Here is a 20,000-nt window from a genome sequence, read left to right as displayed (position 1 = left end):
CCCCCTCCAGTATATATCTATACTAGTTAGAAATGTCAGACTATTTTGTGGAGCCTGCTTCATTTGTGTACCACAACAAGTTGATTTTCATGGGGATTACATGACTCTGCACATAAATCTTTATGTAATTCTGCATTATGGAGACTTACTTTCACCATTTAGGTGAGAAAAACATGTGATTTCACATGGTTAACACACCTCTTGTTTTTTTGAAGAGCCCTGAACATAGAAGACAAAAACGTATGATAATATTGATACGACAGACCACAAAGATGCTCTGTTTCCTTTTGTTTTGCATTATATTCTATGTGGTAGTGTTTATTATAGACAAGAAGGCAGTGAGACATGCATATTTATAATAGAGTACAGGGCAAAAAATACACCCCAAATATGCATTGCTCTCTGTCAGAGGAAGCCATGTAATGTAGAAGCACCACAGCTGAAATCTACAGTGATTCTGTTGTTTGAATTAAGGTAATTTAATGGCCCCTTTTTTACCTTCCTGTTTATTAAGATTTTTATTTTTCAGATGCTTTCTTCTTGTTGGTTCTACAGCAAGTAAGATATTTGAATTATTTTTTTAAACTAGGATATTGTGTTGTTGTTATTTTAATAATACATCTTTGAGGCACATTTGCTTTCCTATGATAATTTAATATAGGAGCTAAGCTCCCAATTAAAAGCAAATTATTAGGATTTGCAGTTAATCCAGAAGTGAAGCAGAACACTAGCAGAATTTGCCTGTGAGTTAGGCCGTGTATTTATAGTGAAGAAGCGACTTCTATCTCCTTGTTAATATGCATATTGGAAGTATCCTGTTATTTCCATTTATTATTAGGTGGAGATTATTTTCGTGTTCATACTTATAATTGTTGTTAGTTGTGTGAAACGCAGGCGTGCTGTGTGTGTTCTGGGTGGAACCCGTGAGCTCGTGTGCAGAGGAACAGCTGCGGTACATCGGGGCCTGCGTGTCTTTAATTCTGCATTTCACAAATATGGGATATATTTGACCTAATTTATTAGCCACTGTCAGGTTTAGCCACAATTTCTCTGTTGCCTTTCTGTGCATGCAATAGTTTAATTTTCTGCTGTTTAATTTCTTTTCTGAAGAGGGAAAGAAGAAATGCATAAACATAAAAGCTATACACTCTGAAAAACAAAATAGACAGTATTTATATAAAGTCTAGTCTCCCAGAGCTGCTGTTTTGCCCAGCTAAAAGTCCAACGCTGAATTTATACTGGTTCAAACACTTGGCCTCTCTAGTTTTCCAAACTGCATTTTAAATCCTATGTTAAGCTACGATCATGGTAGAAAGCATCAACTGAAAATTCCAGGAGCTGATAAATATTCAGATGCCCTGATTTTATGATCAACCCATTTTTTTTTTCCAATTACATATTTCTCCAAGAATTTATATTGGCTTTGTGAAACTAGAAACTTTTCAGATATGTAAATCAATCTTAGTGTTACTATGCAGAATTCTTTAAATTAAATTACAGTACAGATATCAGATTCGAGCAGTTCTTTTGCTGCAATGAGATAATTTCTGGAGGCAAGACACCTGGCCAGGCTAGAGTGGTGATTAATTTTATGTGTTTAGGGTGCAATCATCACTCAGAAAAAGGCTTAGGGTTTGGATGATGGATGACGGGTAAAGTGCAGGCTGATAGGACATGGCCCATGAATCTGTTCTACATCATCAGTTCCTTTGATCACTGGCAGAAGTTCAGAGATACTTCTTTGCATCTGTCCAAAATAAACAAGGCTACCATCTACCTTTTGCAGTATTGCTTTTAAATGCGGGTTTATTTGTGAGGGAGGAAACACCCTTATTTTTGCAACAATGGCTGAGGCAAATAAAAGCAAACACTTCGACTTGCATTTACATGCACATTTATAGACAAAATTGATGGGATTGTCTGTGTCCGCACACATATATATTCTAATGAAAGGACAATAGTATAAAAGCAATTTTTTTTTCCCTGCAAACTGATACCGATGTTGACACCACAGAGGGTGCTGAAAAACAGTGTTACACAGCCTGCCGTGAGAAGAAAGTCCTAAGTTATAACAATACTGTGCAGCGTTTCTTCTTCCTTAGTAACGCTGACAACAACGAATTGTTGGAAATCTTTCTCGTTACTGATAGCGGAATGAACTATGTGACCAAAATAATTTTGATTAATAATTCAGTAGAGTTTAAGGGTGAAGAGAGAGAGGATTTGTGACAACCTAAAAAAAATTAAAAAAATTTTTAAAAAAACACAACTTTTTTGTATCTCAATTAGCAAAGTATAATTTGATAATTGAAAGCAAATGCATCTTTATCATATGATTTCTACTTTTCTTTACCCAATGCTGTCCCCTGCAGGGTGTAAGAAATCAGATCACAGAAGTACTCAGAAGCTAAAAAAAAATATATATATATATATATATTTTTTTTTTTTAAAATCCAAAAGTAAAAGAGAAAAGAATAGCTGAATTAACATCACGTGCTCTATCAGAATTCATTATCAAGCCAGCATGGTTTATAATGAATAATCCTTTCAGAAGCTTGACTGGGTGCTGTAAGGGGCATTCCTTGAAAATATTCTCTCATGTGTCATTGCATATATGCAACACTTTTTTCCGTAGGTGTTACGAATTCCTAGTGCTCATGTTGATGTTCTGTCAGCAGGCAGTAAGATGTTAGCCATTTCTTTTATGCATCTCATCAGCTGCACTTGAACACAGAAATCAAACAGAACACAAAAATTATAAAATCACTGCACATCTCAATGGACTTTCTTAACATTTTATAGAATGGGAAGTAAAGAGTATGCAGGACTATGCTCTGTAGATGTAGAAATTATAAAACTACTACTCTGCTTAAAAGACAGGGTGACCATCATAAAAGAAATAGAGCTTCTCTCAAAAAGGACATTAAAAAAAAGTAAGGGAAGCATAAAGGTGGGAGTACTGATTAGATTTCATTAATAAGATTATCTTTTTACCAAACAAAAACAACACATGGGGCTTAAAACAACTCTGGGAGCATTTGTTATCACGTACCAATCATACTCATGTGGTTGCTGTCTCCTTGCTCAACTGGAAACCACTGCTTTATCTGACTAAGTGCAAATACAAAAATGTTCATTAGCTCTCTGGAAACACCTTGGCTTGTCTTTATTGAGTTGCATTTCATCCATAGCCTTTGCACCTGGGGGCACACAATAAATTTTTCTGCACAAAGGGTTTCTCAAGAGAGGTATGACTGTTCCTTTTCTCCCAGTCAGAACACATTGCATCATCTTCTGTCATACTTACAAGCCCGGGGCCCGGGATGAAGAATTGTTCAGTATCTCCAAACCAAAGCTTGCCACGTAGCAGATCAAATTGTTGTTGCTCTGCCACTGAGCTGACTCAGTTCTTGCTTGTTTGATTTAAGGCACAGTTCCACTGTGAAAAGTTATTGTGAAAATGGTATTTTCTTCTGCAGCAGAGCTAGTTCCTACGTGTATGAAGAATTATATGTGCTGACTCAAGTGACAAAACCTGAGTATTTACTGCTGCTGCTCTTGCCAGCTCTGTAGAGCAAAGACACAGGAGAGAAAGCAGGTTGGAGTCCATTTAATCTGTATACGTTAATACTCTTTTTTCAGGCTCCTGTGTGTTTACCTTTGTGCAAATTCAGGGAGAATGCCAGCATGCTAGAGCTGTTTACAGGAATGTATTTTAGCCTCTACTGCTACTGAGTAGACACAGAAAGGAAACATGCCATCTCTCAGATCCTATACCACCTGTGGAAACACCACAGTTAAATAGTAATTTGAAACAGAGTAAATCAATACTTCATACTTTTCCATACTTACATTTTACCTGCAGTGACTTACAGAGTTTGTGGTTGGAGTAGTAATTTTGTGGCATTCTGGCTTCATAAACTTGATTCTTGTGTGTACATCATCTCTGACTATCTGAAGGTAGTGGGAAAATATTACGGCTTTTGTCGTTGGTTACCACTAATTTTAGAATAAAGCAGAGAGCCCGTTTCTTGTATGGTCCAGCTAGCTATCGTACTTTTGGAGCTATCTTCTGTCCCGCCGTCATGAGCGGTCAGTATGTGGCACTGCCCTGCAGTGACGGGTCTCTTCCCACCAAACTGTTCTAAGGCTTGTGAAGGCTTCTCCTTTGGCTGTCCTATGCCACCCAAATGTGAAACAGGGAGTTATGGACTGACTGTTGGTTTTAGCATGTTTGCAGTGTCTGGCTTTGTTGCTTGAGCTTGTCTAACCCAGAGAGAGAAGTTGTGTCTTTCTCAGGTTCAAGGTGACACTTGGGATGATCTGGGTTTATGTTCTGTTTTTAAAATGTAGTGGTTACAGCAAGTAAAGGAACACAAGGATTTGCTTGAATATTTCACCTACTGAGATGAGAATTTTAAGCCAACCTCCTAAGTTCCTAATTGCTACTAGATAATCAGCCAGCCAGCAGCATCTGCTGCTTACTTCCATTGTCTTTTTGTGCTGAAATTGTCCCCTTTTCGGAGCTGTTTGTGAGGCTGTATTTCAGATCCAGTAGAACTGAAGTTGATGGAAATCTGGCAGCTGGTTTAGTTAGTTCAAAACTTTATTGTGGGTGTTGGAAGCAGTAAATGTTGAAATAGAATTTATGGTTACTGAATTCCCAAAGACTGTCCTACCCAAAAGACAGTGACTGTAAAACCATGCTGTGGTATCTGAAATGAACACCAGCCCCTTTGCTGAAACCTCCTTGGCACTGGGAAGAGAAGGAGCAGCTTCTCTTGGCAGTTTGGGAATTTTCTGCCTCCACTAGTCCGAAAAGTTAACTTGTATTGGCCTCAGGATGTGCCTGTTCTTCACCTGGAAACTAGAACGAGGTTTTACTTTAGAACAGTCTTAACTAATGGTGAAGCTGATAGCACTTACAACCATTGGTATGTGCAGTTCAATTCTAAAGTAAATATCTATAAATAAAAGCAAAACCTCATACTTTACACAGTCCGTTTTGAACATACTGTTTGTTCTGAGGAAAACTTCAGTTTCTCCGATCGGTTGTGAGAAATGGGATAATTTCCTCACACTGGAAGGGTAAGAACTCTCTGTCCAACCTGCACGGAGTGAAAAAGATGTATAGGAGGCAACTATATGGATCCTTATATCCAAGTAAAGGACTATTTACCTCCTAGGTCCCAGCACATAGAAGATGACAAACTCTATGCAGCATGGGATTTATGAAAAGTCCTTGAAAAACATTTAAAAAGTGGCCTTGACTTGCCTTATAATAGAAACTGGAAGTTTTTAAGCTTCCTCCTATCATGAGGCTAAACTACAAAATATCAGGCAATTCTTTGAACTTGTCTTTTAATCCTTTAGCTATCGTGGCCTGAGCAACAAATATTTTATTGATTTGTGTGTGTGGACGGATTGTGCTTAAATACATCCAGTTAATATTGCTTAGTAATTTTTCTGAAAATATAGATATCCTTGTAAACTCTGAATCTCGTTTAGTTTGTTTAGTAGCTTATCAAAATATTGTTATGCATTTACCTAAGAAAGAACAACACTGGCAGCAAGATCCAGCTGACTCCCAATGCTTGCCATTTTATTCTCATGTGTAGCAATCAAAGAGTCGTATCTGCAGAGTGTATTTGCTCCTAAAATGTAGAAACGCGTAAGCCAAGATGGAGAATTCAGTGCAAATTCACTTCCTGTTGCTGAATAGCAGTTCTGTCCAAGGACCCTGGGGAGAATCCCTAATTCCACTAGAGTTTTACCTTGTTGAAACCCTTTTGTGGGGAGCAGGCCTGGCTCAAGGGGATAATAGGAACTTGAAATACAAGTAAATTTGAAAAATGCACATACACACTGCAGACACATAAGCTTGCCAATCTTTAGAAGCTGTCTGATGAATTTCTACAAAGCAGCTTGACCCCCTACTGTTATTTCTTATATTTGTATTTACTTTAGCACACAGAAAACCAATCATGTTACTCTGTCATACTAGTTATTTTATAAAAGTAGACAGAGGAGCTTACAGTCTCCTGCAAACACATTGCACTTTCTTCCCTTGAGTTCTGAAGTTATTGGAACAACTGAAACGCTTAGACTTTATTCTCTAACGGAATCTGGGTCTAAAAATGATAATAGAATACTCTCAGAAAGATCCAGCACCTGAATATGTCCTTCTTGAAAAATATCATCATAAGTTTAATACCACCTATATTAAAATATCAACAGCACGTTACACAGAGGAGACTTGACTTGAGAGCATATATCCGTTTAAATTGTTGCAAACTTACTCAGTTAAACCAATATAAAATTATCTTCCGTGTTGCTGTTGGGGATCATTCTGCTGCGTTCATTTGGATGTCAAAGTGACAGGCCATTAGCCTAAGGGTAAGCTAATTATTTAGGGAACTTTTCTTGTTTTGTACAATTAAGAATTTTTCTTGAAAATACAACACAAACATAGATATCTGTGTCAGATTTTGATGGTCCATTTCTTTTAAATATGAAAATGTAATTTTAGCATTCAAACAGTCAAGACAGTGGTAATTTAAAATGAAACAAGAACAACAGTCATTAAATGGCTGTGTTTCTGGACTTAGATTGATGCTTAACACATTGATCTTCTTCAATAGAAGCTTTCCATATTCCATCTGTTAGAATCTTTGACCTTTTCTTAACACCATTAAAAGATAAAATGTTAATCTACTGAAAAAAGATACATGACCTTTTAAAAGTGAACTGCACCACTTTACAGTCTGCCATCATTAAAGAACTTAATGCTCAGGAGCCATGCATTATGTGTATCATAACAATATAATTGTTTAGAATAATGTAATTGTTCAACCAAGAAGATATATACCATGCATAACATGAGTTGGAACTAGATCTATGTGAACTTTGAAAACCCAATCAAAATAACATGCCAGATCAAGGCTTAATTTCAGTTTTAATCAGCCTCAACCTCCAATTTATTTTTTATTAATATGCCAAGGTACATGCCTAGAAGATACCATTTTAACAAAGAAAAAAGATGGTACTGTGGGACAAATGAAACCACATTACTGGCAAAGGAAGATGTTTATCTTCCTCTGCTTTAATCACCTTATTTTTTTTCAGTATAAGGAAATAAATGTGGCACTAATATTTTAAATAGTAGTAAGGAATTTCAGTAGCAAGAAAATACTTGAAAATGGACTTAACCTGTTTGTGCTAAATCGGAATCGTCCTAAAGTACACTTCTCAAAAGCAATAGCCACTTTTCAGAACCACATTGAAATTTGGTTTAAACCAGAATCAGTAAAGTGCATCAGAGAGCATTTAGTTTTGAGTATAGGTTAATTTGATTTCCCTTAAAATTAAGCCTCTGTTCTGAACCCTGACTACAGAGAACAAATTCAGTGCATGATATAGGTTCAGATAACCTAATCTCCTGGTGGGTTCCAAGTTTTAGATGAAGCCCCTTTAATAGATTTGAGAGCATAGCTGTGTGATAATATGGCTACTTAATAACTACATAGCAGAGGATAATAGAAAGCCCAAGTGTCTCCTTCATTTGAATATGATGTTCTGCTAGCACTTTTGATTATATAGGACAAAAAGCTTTTCTACAGAGTAAGGATCATATTCTTCTGATTTCAACCTAAATTCCCCTCCTTGATCTGTTTTCCCCAGTAAAATGGCTGGATGATTCTGCGTTGGATGAGATGTCTCTGAACATTCATATGTTTTTCAGCAGCATTTGCTCTATAAGGTAAGTGGCTGCATGCAGAATAGAAATACAAGAGTTCCAAGATGACATAAATTTAAGTCCTGTTATTAATATTATTTGATCATAACAGCATTAGCTGTAACATTAGCAATGACACTGGGCTGGGGGCTCTCAGACAGCCCTGATGCAGTGGGTGCATTGAAATTAGCAATTTAGGGCACAGGAGGGGGTGTTTCCTTCATTAATTTCCCTTGTACCTATGCTCAAGGCTGGTTGTGTGTACTCAAAGCTGTTTCTCACCTTGTGGAACTGAGGCTGAGCTCAGATGCTGGTTGACTTGCAATGAGGAGACATGGTCCTGCAGAAGTCAGCTCTCTACACGTGTACTCTGTGTGCCCAGGGCTGGAAACTGGCTTGAACTTCATTATTAGAAGTGACATCATGTGCATAATGATGCAGAAAACCTAGGAGAAAGCACGGGGTTTGCTAGGAGTTTTGACAAGTAGAAAGATATTCACTTCTGTAAATGTCAGCTTTTTAATTCCTGTTAAAACTTCATATTCTACTTTCTGATCATGTTGCTGCACTAGCCTTGTCTATTCATATTTTATTCAAGTTAAATAGGCAGTGCCCTATTTTGTATAGGCCAAGCATTTAATCTTGGAAGTTTGAAGTCACTTTCTTTGTCAAGCTCTTTCATTGTTTAGACCTGCTTCACAGTCCCAGCCCCACTTTATCACCGCAAATTTCCTCTCTCGCATATTCTTCCCTCTAGGTCATTGATAGTGAAAGCGAGCAATATGTTTCCTGGTGTTCAACCATGTGGCACTTCACTCGTCACATCATACACCAGATAAGCAGCTGACAGTCTGTGCTGCTCGGAATAGCTTGTGCGTGCCATCTGAAAGCCGTGAGACGGAGGACGGAGGTGCAGCCAACAGAGGGAGTCGATGGCTGCACAGCACTGGCCATCCAACCCCTGCTTTGGAGAGGAGAAACATGGACAGTTTTGTATTTGTGGTCAAAGAAGATTTCAGGCTCTTCTCCCACTTGTCCATTGGCGTCTCTGAGAGGCCACGTGCTCTTCAGCTCCCAAGCTGCACGTTGTCTGCCTGGCAGAAGTTTAGTTCCAGCTCACCAGGAGGAAGTGGACCCCCACCAGAACACCAGCTGTTTTCAGGAAAGTTCAGCCCTTCTTCCATTTTCTTATTTTTTTAACGTAGACGTGGAAATCTGATCTGTAGCATTTGCCTTTTTGTCTACTAAGTATAACTACCAAGTAGCATGCAGAAGCTATAATTGCTAACACTAATTAACAGTACCAAATAAAACATTGTGGAGAACACCTGCTTGTTCTTTTACGCTATAGAAGTAATGTTTAAAATCTCTTGTGCATACTCATAACTTGTTACCCAACATAGCTAGAATGATATAGACCTCATCAACCAAAGTGGCATTCCCTTCAGACTAAGAAAGTCCTAGATCTCAGCATTGGTGAATATAATAAAGAGAAAGATGGTCTTTTCTCTTTGACAGGAGCAAGCTGTCACAGTGATAGTGAAATGAGATACAGAAGAAAAAAATTTCAAACTGTTTTTAGACACATTCAGGCAGCACGTAAATAGAATAATAAATCTGGCAAGAAAGACCTGTTTATTTTTTGCACAAAAGGGCTAAGAAGTTTGGGGTGTTTTTTTCCATTTTAAAGCACGATTATTTTTTTTCCAGCTGAAGCCAGCACAGTATTCCACAGAGCAGCTGTCCACAGCAAGAAACTCATCATTCACTCTCTGATCAGCACATACAGTAAGTGACATGAAACTCTGCTTAATTCTCTTGTGTCTTCATGAAATAATTTCTTCACCAACCAAAGAAATCTGCTGTTTACCATAATCTCAATTTAACACCTACTCTCAGTCTTCAAAAGTAACTGTCTGCATTTGAATGGGGTTTGCAAAGCAGAAGTAGCTGCCAGGGAAAACTAAACAAGTCTTGTCTCTTCCTTGAACGTTGGAAAAGGCTTTAGTTTTTTTATCACAGTGACAGGTTACAAGGTAAATAAAGTTTGAGATCTTTGCTTGGGCCATTTAAGACAAGAACTGGTAAGAAGCAAACAAAGCTGGAGGGTGCAAAACTTGAATGAAGCCTAAGCTAGGCATGAAGGCGGGTGCTCGGAAGCAAGTGGCACATGCTCACAGAGTAAATCTCGGGGGTTCTATACGGCGTGACATGGGATGTGACTCCCAACTTGCTGAGGAAGCCCCTTGAAAACTAATGAGTTTTCAGCCAATTAACAATATGGGAAAGAGGCCTTGGCAAAACATTCCACTTCTTACAAGCTAATGTATTTGTTTTGCATTATGTAGAAAGCAGCTGGGAGGATCTCAGCTCCAGCAAAGCTGGGAATGGTCCCACCTTGCCTCCGATTACCATGCGTAACAGCGGATCAATGTAAATTCATGCGCATCAGAATCAGATATAACATCTTTCAATCAGCAATCAAAACAAAGGCCCTGTTGGTGTTGTTAGCTTAGCTAGATTTCTGCAGATTTGTTCTGAAGATAATAAAATTACATCCAAAGGAGAAGCGAGCGATAGATGTTCTACAGGAGTTCACAGCAAGATGTGCAGCTCCGCTCCACTGTAGCGGGTCAGACTCTTACCTGGGCACCAGGGCGGCTCCAGAGGGAATCGCTCCTACGTTTCTCTTCCTCTAACATGTAAAGTAATGATTTGGGGAAATTCACACTTAAAAATTTAGAAATATGTTACACAATGTTTTAACTGGATTGAAGTAAGAATAAGTTTACAGTCAGGTTGTATTTTGCAATTAAGCATCGTGTTGGAGGGTTGGGATTTCTTTTTGTCAGGATTTCTGTTGATATCACTGTGATTTACTGCGGGTAAAAAAACTGGTGATGTAAAATCCTTGTGTAACATTTCTTAAACAGGATGGGTTTTCACATCACATGAATAGCATTGTACTGCTAACTGCAAAATGCTTAGAGGAAACTAAACTAAGTTGAAGGAATTAATAGTCCATTAAAGAGTCAGTACCTACCTCAATAAGATATTTTTAGCATTTGGGGATTTTGATATATGTGTCTTTTTTTTCCTGAGAGAACAAGAAAAATACTTCTCTCCCTGCTTCTTCCATATTAGAGTTTGTTTATTGCAGACCATTGCATTAGGTCATGTTGTATTTGATCTGCTGGAAAATGAACGGTGTTTTGAATTACCCATGTGTTTCATTTGCTGCTTCTCTTTGGTCAGGTGAAAAGATAAAGCATTTTGCTGTGTAACTTACCTACCAGTACCCAGGTATGAACCAGGGTTACAAACTTTTGTATAAGCTGTATGTACCTAATCAGAATTATCTTGCCCAGGCACAGCTTTTCCTGCTATAAATAATGCTTTTAAAAGTATATTGATATATGCATTAAGTGAAAAACACACATGGTATTGAAGTGCTTAATTCCCCAACAAGAGGAAGAGAATAAGTCTTAATTTTCCTTTGGGGCAAAGCTTTAATAGAATCACTGCTAGTTCATAGTCTTCCAGTTATTGTTTAAACCTCATAAGATACTTAAGGCTTTGAGTGTTTGTACCAAGAAAAGAAAAGTATTCATTCACTCTCGAGCTCAGATTTGATAGCTAATAAAGCTATTCTGGCCTCTATTACATTTCTTGCCCACCAGTATTAACACGTTGCTATTATTTAGCTGAAGAATTATAGTGTCCTGAGCCCCTTGTACCTTATGAAAGTTGAGAAAGAAAATTGAACATCATAAGGAATACAGAAAAAGGTAATCTAAATAATTGCAGCATAGAAAACAGAAATAGAAGAGGACATGAACAGGAGCTAACAAAATGGTGCTCTGCCAATATAGTTAGCACTGTCATTTAGATGTGTTTATGTGGTTGAGTGATTGTGCTTATTTTGTTGCTTTTACAGTTCTTGGTGAGACGGGGAGGAGTTTGGCAGGTCTGTGTTTTTATCTGCAGTTGTCATCTGCTGCAAAAAGTCTGGATTTTAGAGGGTCAGACTTACAGACAACCTAGGGGTACAACAGGTACTTGAGACTGTTTGAAGTTATCCAGTTTGAAAACAAAAGGTGAGTGCTGCTGGAGGAGGCAGGTAGAAGCAACTCATTCCATGCGTAAATATGTTCTTTCTACCAATCAGCCTTCCTAAACAGTTTGCAAATCTGTCCTTAAATTGAGTACAAAATGCTTTGTTCAGTGGCCAAAACGAGGGGCATACAAGCATCAGTGTTTTGGTCCATCCTTTCAAGAATCCAGTGAAAGATACGGTTGTTTGCATAAGACACATTGACTCTATTATATGAGTGGGCTTTATATAAATGGTTAAAATATTTGATTTCTAAATTTTTGAAGGTGAGGTTATGCCAATACATAGCTAGTGAGAAGAGCAGGGCTGACAGCAGAGGGATCTATGTGGTTTGTGGAGCCACACGGCGCATCACCTCGTTACCGTGCCGATGCGCCCCAGTCCCAGCAGCTCTGCACAGCCGGCGGCCCGGTTTACTTCCACCTCCTCCCGTCCTCAGCGCTGGGCTGGGCAGCCTGGCTTCCAGTTAGTTCTAGCCCATGATTGAGGGTGGAAACCTGCAAAATAAGCAAAGTAACTCATTGCATGTAGACAAATAAATTTCTGTCTTGGGTGCTTGCAAGGCCCCCTGAATCTCCTTCTGTAAATAAAGCCGCCTCGTTTTCAGCTTCATTGAAAAATGCAGTGAAATCAGGCTTTAATCAGGGGAAATGACACATTCTTGTGCATATTTCAGGGTCTTAAATTAAAAGCTATTTTTTAAAGAAGAAAATTAAATGCTATTTCAGATTTCTTGTTACTGCTGACCCTTCAGGACTGTACTGAGCTCCTGCCACCTACCAGCACGCTCGCCAGGCAGTCTGTACAAATATTATTATTACTTAAATAGAGTCTGAATCATTACCTTGTGTTTTCACTTTGTAGTGAGGTGATTTAAATATAGGTTTCTTATGTTGGGATCCTTTGACAAATGCATAAATAGTTAGCGCATTGTTAGCAGCAGTGAAAAGGAAATGGATGCCTGGCAGGAGGAAGGGCAAATAATTTTCTCATGCTTGCCGTGCTCTTTCTGTAGTGTAAATCAAGTCTTCTCCTCTGAAAGTAAAAACTTATTCCAAGATGTCAACAAAAGTAAAGTAATTAGGGAAGGAAACGTAATTCCTCCCTGCCGCTCCTTTCTCGCACATGTTAGTAAATGAAAGCTATTTTAAGATAGAACCTGAAGCAGACTAATTGGAGGAGATGAGTCATTTGGGACCTGATCCTGGAAATGCTTACTCAAATGAGTAGCCCTTTGGTTGTTTGCCTGGGTCAGTTCTGAGTGCACGGGCACGTTTTAGGATCAGGGAGAGGTTCAGTCCTGCAAGGTCCTGAGCAGGGCCCTACAAAACCAAAGAGCATGGACACAAGCTCCAGTTGCTCTCAGTGGGATGATGCGTGTAATAAACTGTTTTATTGGATCACAGCCAGTGTGGTCAGTGTCTCCCAGGACTAAACCCTGAGAGCTTAACTTTAAATGGAATAAGAATATTATGAGGCTACTTTGATTAATTAATCTCATTAAAAAAAAAAAAAAAAAAAAAAAAAAAAAGAAGAACTAACTAGAAAACCAAAACTCACCACAAAACTTTCCCACATTCGCTTGTGCCTCTGGTTCATGTCTATGATAAAATTAACTACTGTAATACGCTTTTTTCACACTTTAGTTCTCAAATCCTTTGCTGCAAAGGAAGCTGTAAAGCTCAAAGGCATATTTTTTCCTTAGTGTTAGCCATTAATATGCCACTAGTCTTTGCATAAATAAGTTGTCTATTTTAAAGCAACTCAAATGGGCTATTTCATTTTATATGACTGTTAATTAAGATGTTGATTAGCCCTGCTATTGAAGCATTGAAAACCTTTCGAAAAGAAATGGCCACTGTTTCAATTTTATTTTAATTAGTTGGACTTTGAGGTTATTTATTACAGCGTCAGCTATCAAAGTAAAGCCATTTCATTTGATGTTCAGTCCAATGCAGGTAGTGCACACAATTCCACATTTGCCTGTAACCGCTGCCGTTACCAGCAGTGTGGTTTAAGGTCATTTAAGAGTCATCAACCTCACAGATGGTAAAACGCAAAGTATCTAAAAGGGAAAATAACAATTGTTGTCTTGTCAAATAAAATCCGAACATTGTATTTTTTGTGAACACCCACTAGCTTCCAGCAATTTTATACAGAATGTGTTTCCCTTTGGGCGGAGAGTGTTCGGTCTTCCCTTTTATGCATCCTTCCATTGAGACGCGCTAACCCCCTCGGGAGGTGAAACCCACCCAGATATTTGTGATTTTAAAACTTCATTTGCGTCACTTGCAACAGAGATGGATCATTATTCTGGGATAAAATCACATCCTGCATAGTGAAAATAACAGGCAACACTTGACCTGAAAAGGGAAAGAGGAAAACAAAAAAAGAAAACCAACAACTTTAAAGTGTTAAAAGAAACAGACAGTGTTAAAGCTGCTTCAGGAAACAAATTCTCCCTGTAATGCAGTGTAATTACGATCTTTTCTAAGCTAAGTATAGTACCCTAGAGATTACTATAAGTAACTTATAATAGAATTTTTATTAGTGGTAGTAATTTTTTATGATAATTAGTGTTAATCTGCAGCCAATAAAATCAGAAGATATATAGTTATCTCTTTTACACCAGAAAACTATTCTTCAGACAGCTGAAACATTAAGAAAGAAAAATGTGTTATTTTATGTTCGTTATACACTTTTATGTTCTGATTATTGGTATTTTTTTTATTAGCTCTTTCCATGTAATGGTGAAAAATGCGAGACATACTCAAGAGCTGTAGCAGCCAGTTTGGGGTAAGCAGCTGGAATTTAGTGTCCTTGGCAATGTTTATTCCACCCTATCTTAAATCTCATCCTTTGTGAAAGTGAGTTTTAAATATTCCTCTTGGTGATGAGTTACTCTTGCATCAGCCTTGCACTTGCCTTTCCTTATTGACTAGAAGAGGAGCCATAACTGCTGAAAAAATATGTTTTATGATAGTACTGTGGCACGCAGTCTGTGTATCTTTGTGACTCCATCGCGTTGCCCCACAAGAAGCTCTTGCAGTACAACAACCCTTCTCAAAAGCTCTTAAACCCACAACAGGAACCCCCCCACAAAAATATTCCTTAATATGAATTTACAATCCCACACAGTAGGACTGTGTGTGAATAGCTGGGAAATGTCTGGGCTTTGGCCTCCTCAGATGTGGATAGACATTTTGACTGAATGGATCAGCTGCTCCTGTTAAACCAGTTGGTTTGCTGGAAATACAAAGCAGGGGGAAAGTTCCCAAAAAACCTATTTGAGGACTAACTGTAATGCTGCTGCTAGTGTTCAGGATCACACTTTGAAGTTTTTAGTTCACTTCGCTACATATCTTGCCAGCACTAGTAAGCAAATCTTGGAGTGAAAAAAGAAAAGGCAAGGCATGAGTCTTGGGTTTTTCATATTTAAAAAAAAAAACCAAACAAACACGGGACTATTTAGTATAGTCCTTTTGGTTTAGACTGAAGATGGTATATAACAATTCCTAACTTATTTGGAGGGGTTGGATTTCAGTTCTTGGAGAGGAGAGGAAATACGCTAGGAAAATACTGAATCCATAGAGATTTCAGATGGAAGACGACTATTGTTTCATATATATTCTATGGCCTGATACACCACTATTTATTTTCTCAGTTAGTGGCACAGTAACCCCTAAGTGACCTTCTCAATATGTGTTATCATAACTCATTGGCAGCAGTTAGAAGATAAAAATTAAAAATTTGAGATACGTGACCTAAGAGGAACCAAAGAAGGTTTTCATTGTCTTTCCCCAGGCTTATGACCTCATGCTCACAAGTTATGCTAGGAACTAGAAAGGCTGGTAGAAAAATAAGTTTGCGTTTCCTAAATGGCAAGCAATATTAATTCTGCTTTGGAGAAAAAAGTGCATGCCCAGAATTCCTTGGCCTTGGACTTCATTCGGGGCTCTCTGAATATACATATGGGCTATGAAGAGTGCCTGCTGGCTTCCACTCACAGAGTGGCATAGATTCTCCTGGACTCTTCGAAAACTATTCCTGTAGAAGGAGGCCAGGGGTGTGTTGCATTCTTCTAGGCTTTTTAAACTTGGTTTCTCTTAAATTAGGATGGGAAAGGTGAAAAAAATGGTGGTAACACTCCTTTGGGTGCTAAAATGAGGTCACTACTCCCAGCAACTGTCTTCCTCTCTTCTGAGCCCCAGTGAGCACCGACATAGCCATGTTGATAGTTGATGTGTTATCTCTAGCATGTGACTTATCATCTGTTGAGATGGCCGAGGTAGATCAAGCTCCACAAATCTGTCCCACATTCTGCAAATATGGGCAGACATCGCTGCATGCAGTTACTTGTGATTTGTGTGTTGAGAGTTGTCCCAGTGATCACAACTAATGCAGACATAAGATGTACTGAGCTGGCTTATGTTTCACTGTCTTAATTCATAGACCTGTTTAGACAGTTTGTGAACACAGGCAGGTTCATCTAAAGACTTAAAGAAGGCACTGGTTATGTTCCTAATAATGTTCTAATGCTGTTTCCTTACCTATGTTGTTAGTGCCTTTGGTGTGGAAATATGGTAACTGGTCGTCTGTTAAATAAGCAGTTGTTTCCTTCATGTCCAAGAAACACTCACTTTGTGATGATAATGGCAAGAGTCTTGCCTTGCCTCTTGTTTCCCCCATTGCTTTTTGGCAAAGGTAGCGCTTACGGAGACCTTCAGCCCTCAAGAAGATTCAAGTCCTCTTCAGCCTGGAAGCACACAGGCCATGGAAACAGCACCCTGACAGCAGAGCTTCTGCCAGCGGATCAAGCAGCAAGTGTCCGTGCTGATGGTGCCGAATTCCTGTGTGCCAGCACTTGGAGACTGTTGACCGTGAGGTTTCTGTGACACTCCTGTGAACCCTCCCAGGGACAGATGGATTTGCTCTTGAATGGCTCCATTCTTTTCTCTTTGTGAATAGAGTGGGCAATTGTTAATTTGCCCTGACTGCTGTCATGCACCACAGGCTCCTGCTTTGTCACCCGCTCCTGCTGACCATGGCCTCCAGGCCAGGAGGTCTCATATTCTGGAAATGTGTGTACTCACTGTATGTGTCCAGAGTGTCTGTTGGGAGGTGGCTCTGGCAGCCAAGCCCTTCCCTTGGTTGTGCTTCAACCTGAGACTTAACCAGGAGGTGTCCAGCAAGCTGGCTTGGCAGAAACCACCAGTGGAACTTAGAGAAATTAAATTCCTGTTTCCCCCACACTGAGGAATCCTAACAAAAACCCTGACAGCAAAAGTGATCACCCTTGGATTTTGCAGTGTTTTGAATTCATATATGACCCCTTCCAAAATTACTCTTGGGTTTTACCTTTTGATTTGGATTACTGACATGTGTGCTACCAAGACAATGTCTGAAGACTGTCGGGGAACTTCCTGTAAGAGCACAAATCAGGTTCTTGATCTCTTGTTCTCTTTAGGGTACGCTTTGCTTGCAGGCTGCTCTCAAACTATGCACCAGCTACAAATAAAAAGGGAGTATTCTGCCATCAGCCCCCCAAAATACTTTTATCCTTCATTATGTCTCTGCAGACTGGATCAGCTAGTATTCTTCATTTGTTATTATTTAGTTAAAGGTCTCTCTTCCTTTACTGCCCTTAAACACAATGTATGTTTTCCCTCCAGCTTGCTGACCTTTGAGTTATGTAGCAGAGCTGTTTTCCAGGAGTGTTTCCTAAGGGTTGATTGGTCTGAAGGATTTTAGGCAAAAGGGGTTATATTTCCAGTTTTAGAGTCTGTGAATGCCTTATTAGCAGACACCGGATTACGTAGTAATTTGTCTAGAGGTTAGAACAGGTGCAACAGCATAGTCTCAGATAAATAAGGCTTAAATTGCAATTTCTACCACAGGCAGATCAATCTGTGTAATTTAGGTGACTTAACTTTTATAGCTGGTGTGCAAGGAAAATACCTTTCTTAGAGCAGTGACTGTAAATTGATAGCATAATTTGTGTTGTGAAAATTGGTCACCGTATTCAATTGTATATAAGAAAAGCACAGTGTTTCGAACTGCACCCACAAAATGTGTTCTAAAAAGGGTATTCATATCTGTGAAGATGTTTCTTCCTATGATATTAGACTTTGGGGGTTGTTTTTCTTGCTTGTCCAGGAATTTGGCATGTGCCACAACAGCACATCTAATTAAGGTTTAACTGAAATAATTACTTGTTTCTAAGTTGTTTTTTTTTTTTCCCCAGTTAAAATGTGTATCCTATTCCTCATGGTTTTCATCCATCCTGGCACCAGGTAAGTAACAAATCATATTGCTTGTCTCTTGAGATGAATATCAGAGTAATTCACTGTGCTGTGTGCAACACTACCTAGAAGCCACAACACAAGTGATAAATAGTAGTAGGCTGGCAGGGGAGGGAGGGAGATTCTTCAAAGAAAAATTATACTAAAAAGATTAGTGACATTGTTGTCAAAAATGTGAACTCTGTATCCCTACTGGAAATTCATTGGTAAGAAGACCCTTAGAAGAAGACAAAATCAGCAGCTGAAAGCAAAGATTCTGTGGCCCAGCTGAGAAATCCAGGGCCCTCCTGACACCCCTCGAAATCCACCCTTGTGAATCTGGTGGGCATTAGGTTGGTTCTTCGTTGCCAGAAAAATGGTTTAATTCAAGGTATCATCTCCAGGGAAGGAGCAGAAGACATTATCTGAGGGGGAAACAGAGACAAATGATTCCCTCTTCACTTTAGGTGATGTCCAATACAGGAGAAGCTCTCCCTGCACTGGAGTCCAATGGGCAATACCAATCACTGGTAAACACCTGAAAACTAACACATTTTCAACAGCTATAATGTCAATGCTGAATGGAACCAATATAAAAATGCTCTAAGCTAATTGGTGTCAGCATTAAATTTGATCTAACACAATTTTATTTGAATTATCAGGAATTCAGTGCAATCAGAGCCTACTAGGTGTTTTCTGAAAAAGAAGATTGCATAGGTGAAGTGTTTTCTTTTTCCCTTGACTGTCAATGTTATTATTTTCAAAAAAATACATTTCTGCAAAATGAAATCTTTTCAGTTTGGGTTTTTCCACTTGTCTCTCCCTTGTTCCCATCCTCTACTCTTGGACCAGGCAGAAGACAAAACACAGTTCTTCTTGTTGGTATTTGCTTTTTTTCAGCATTTTTTCCAGCTCCTCTACAACACCACTCAAAGCATTAATGGAATGTTTTTGCTGTGAGGCTGTATCCAGAAAAAATGTCAAGGAATTAAAAAAAATAAGCATTCCACTGCTATTTGTGATGTTAGAAACTGGGCTAATTTGGCAAATAGGATGCAGTATGGTTTCAAGAGAATGGAGAAGTTATCAATAGAATAATGGATGGCAAACAGGGCATCTTGCACATGTGCTGTTCTCTGGGTGGTTTCCAGATTTCAGACTGAGTGTAACTCCATGTTTCTGCCTTGTGGGAGGACAGACTAGCTGGAGGCCAACAGCCAGACTCCATATGGAAAGGAAAAGGAAGGCTGCTCCTCTAACAGGGTGTGAAAAACTGACCTTCTAGAATAGCAGTTTTAAGTAGCTTTTAGGTTTTTTTCAGCTGCCACAAGGAAAGGCTAATTGTGCTGCCCAGTTCTGTTTGAACAAGCAAGTTGTGCACTTCAGGGGAGGAGTGTCTGGAGGGTGTTGAAAGGACAGATAGGGAAGTGTGGCCAGGAATGTGATCGAGTGGATAGAGAATGAGTGAGGACAAGTGTCCTCGTGCTGGCTGCGGTGGTGACGTGCATTATCTCCCTGTGTTATCAGGAGATAGATGTTTGCGTTCCCATGGGTCGGTGCAAGTTGCCACAGTTTCAACTTCCACTTTTTTCTTATGGAAATAACATCACGAGGCAAAGAATGCACAAAAAGTCATCTCCTTGCTCGCACCACCACATGTGATGGTACAATCTTGAAAGTTCTCTAGAGGACTTAGGGGTGCAGTGTGAAAGTATGTCAATTGGTTTCTCAATGGTCCTTTACTTCTATTTATAGCAACAAAGTTGATTAAAATGTTTTATTTCACTCCTCCTTTTCCCACTCCTCTCTTTGCTACTTAGACTGCTTAGAACATTTTCAAGAGGGAGCCAGATTTATGTATGTATATATA

The 20,000-nt window shown here is 39.0% G+C and overlaps 3 long non-coding RNA genes across 8 annotated transcripts in view; 2 read left to right on the top strand and 1 right to left on the bottom strand.

Moving 5' to 3' along the window:
* LOC110360336 (uncharacterized) overlaps positions 1-2,067 on the top strand; it is a 29,404-nt gene extending 27,337 nt beyond the window's left edge. Inside the window, exon 7 of the long non-coding RNA XR_010465792.1 lies at positions 1-2,067. This exon is cut by the window's left edge and continues 1,748 nt beyond it. This is a non-coding gene — a long non-coding RNA (uncharacterized LOC110360336).
* A 4,610-nt stretch (positions 2,068-6,677) lies between these two features.
* Positions 6,678-20,000, top strand: part of LOC110360461 (uncharacterized) — a 33,448-nt gene continuing 20,125 nt past the window's right edge. For 2 of the 6 annotated variants that reach the window (XR_010465795.1, XR_010465797.1), the window contains exons 1-5: positions 6,678-7,759; positions 8,493-9,523; positions 11,673-11,832; positions 14,584-14,645; positions 18,094-18,142. This is a non-coding gene — a long non-coding RNA (uncharacterized LOC110360461). Of the gene's footprint in view, positions 7,760-8,492; positions 9,524-11,672; positions 11,833-14,583; positions 14,646-16,553; positions 18,143-18,597 lie in introns of all 6 variants that reach the window. The other 4 variants (XR_010465794.1, XR_010465796.1, XR_002416368.2 and 1 more) reach the window with 3 other exon arrangements.
* The window catches only part of LOC135575305 (uncharacterized), a 12,910-nt gene continuing 730 nt past the window's right edge, over positions 7,821-20,000 (bottom strand). Inside the window, exons 2-3 of the long non-coding RNA XR_010465799.1 lie at positions 12,205-12,346; positions 7,821-8,181 (exon numbers count right to left, since the gene is read on the bottom strand). This is a non-coding gene — a long non-coding RNA (uncharacterized LOC135575305). The remainder of the gene's footprint in view (positions 8,182-12,204; positions 12,347-20,000) is intronic.

This window comes from Columba livia, chromosome 13 (genome assembly GCF_036013475.1).
Source record: "Columba livia isolate bColLiv1 breed racing homer chromosome 13, bColLiv1.pat.W.v2, whole genome shotgun sequence".
In the NCBI taxonomy this organism is placed as follows: Eukaryota; Metazoa; Chordata; class Aves; order Columbiformes; family Columbidae; genus Columba; species Columba livia.
This window is presented reverse-complemented; position numbering and strand designations above follow the sequence as displayed.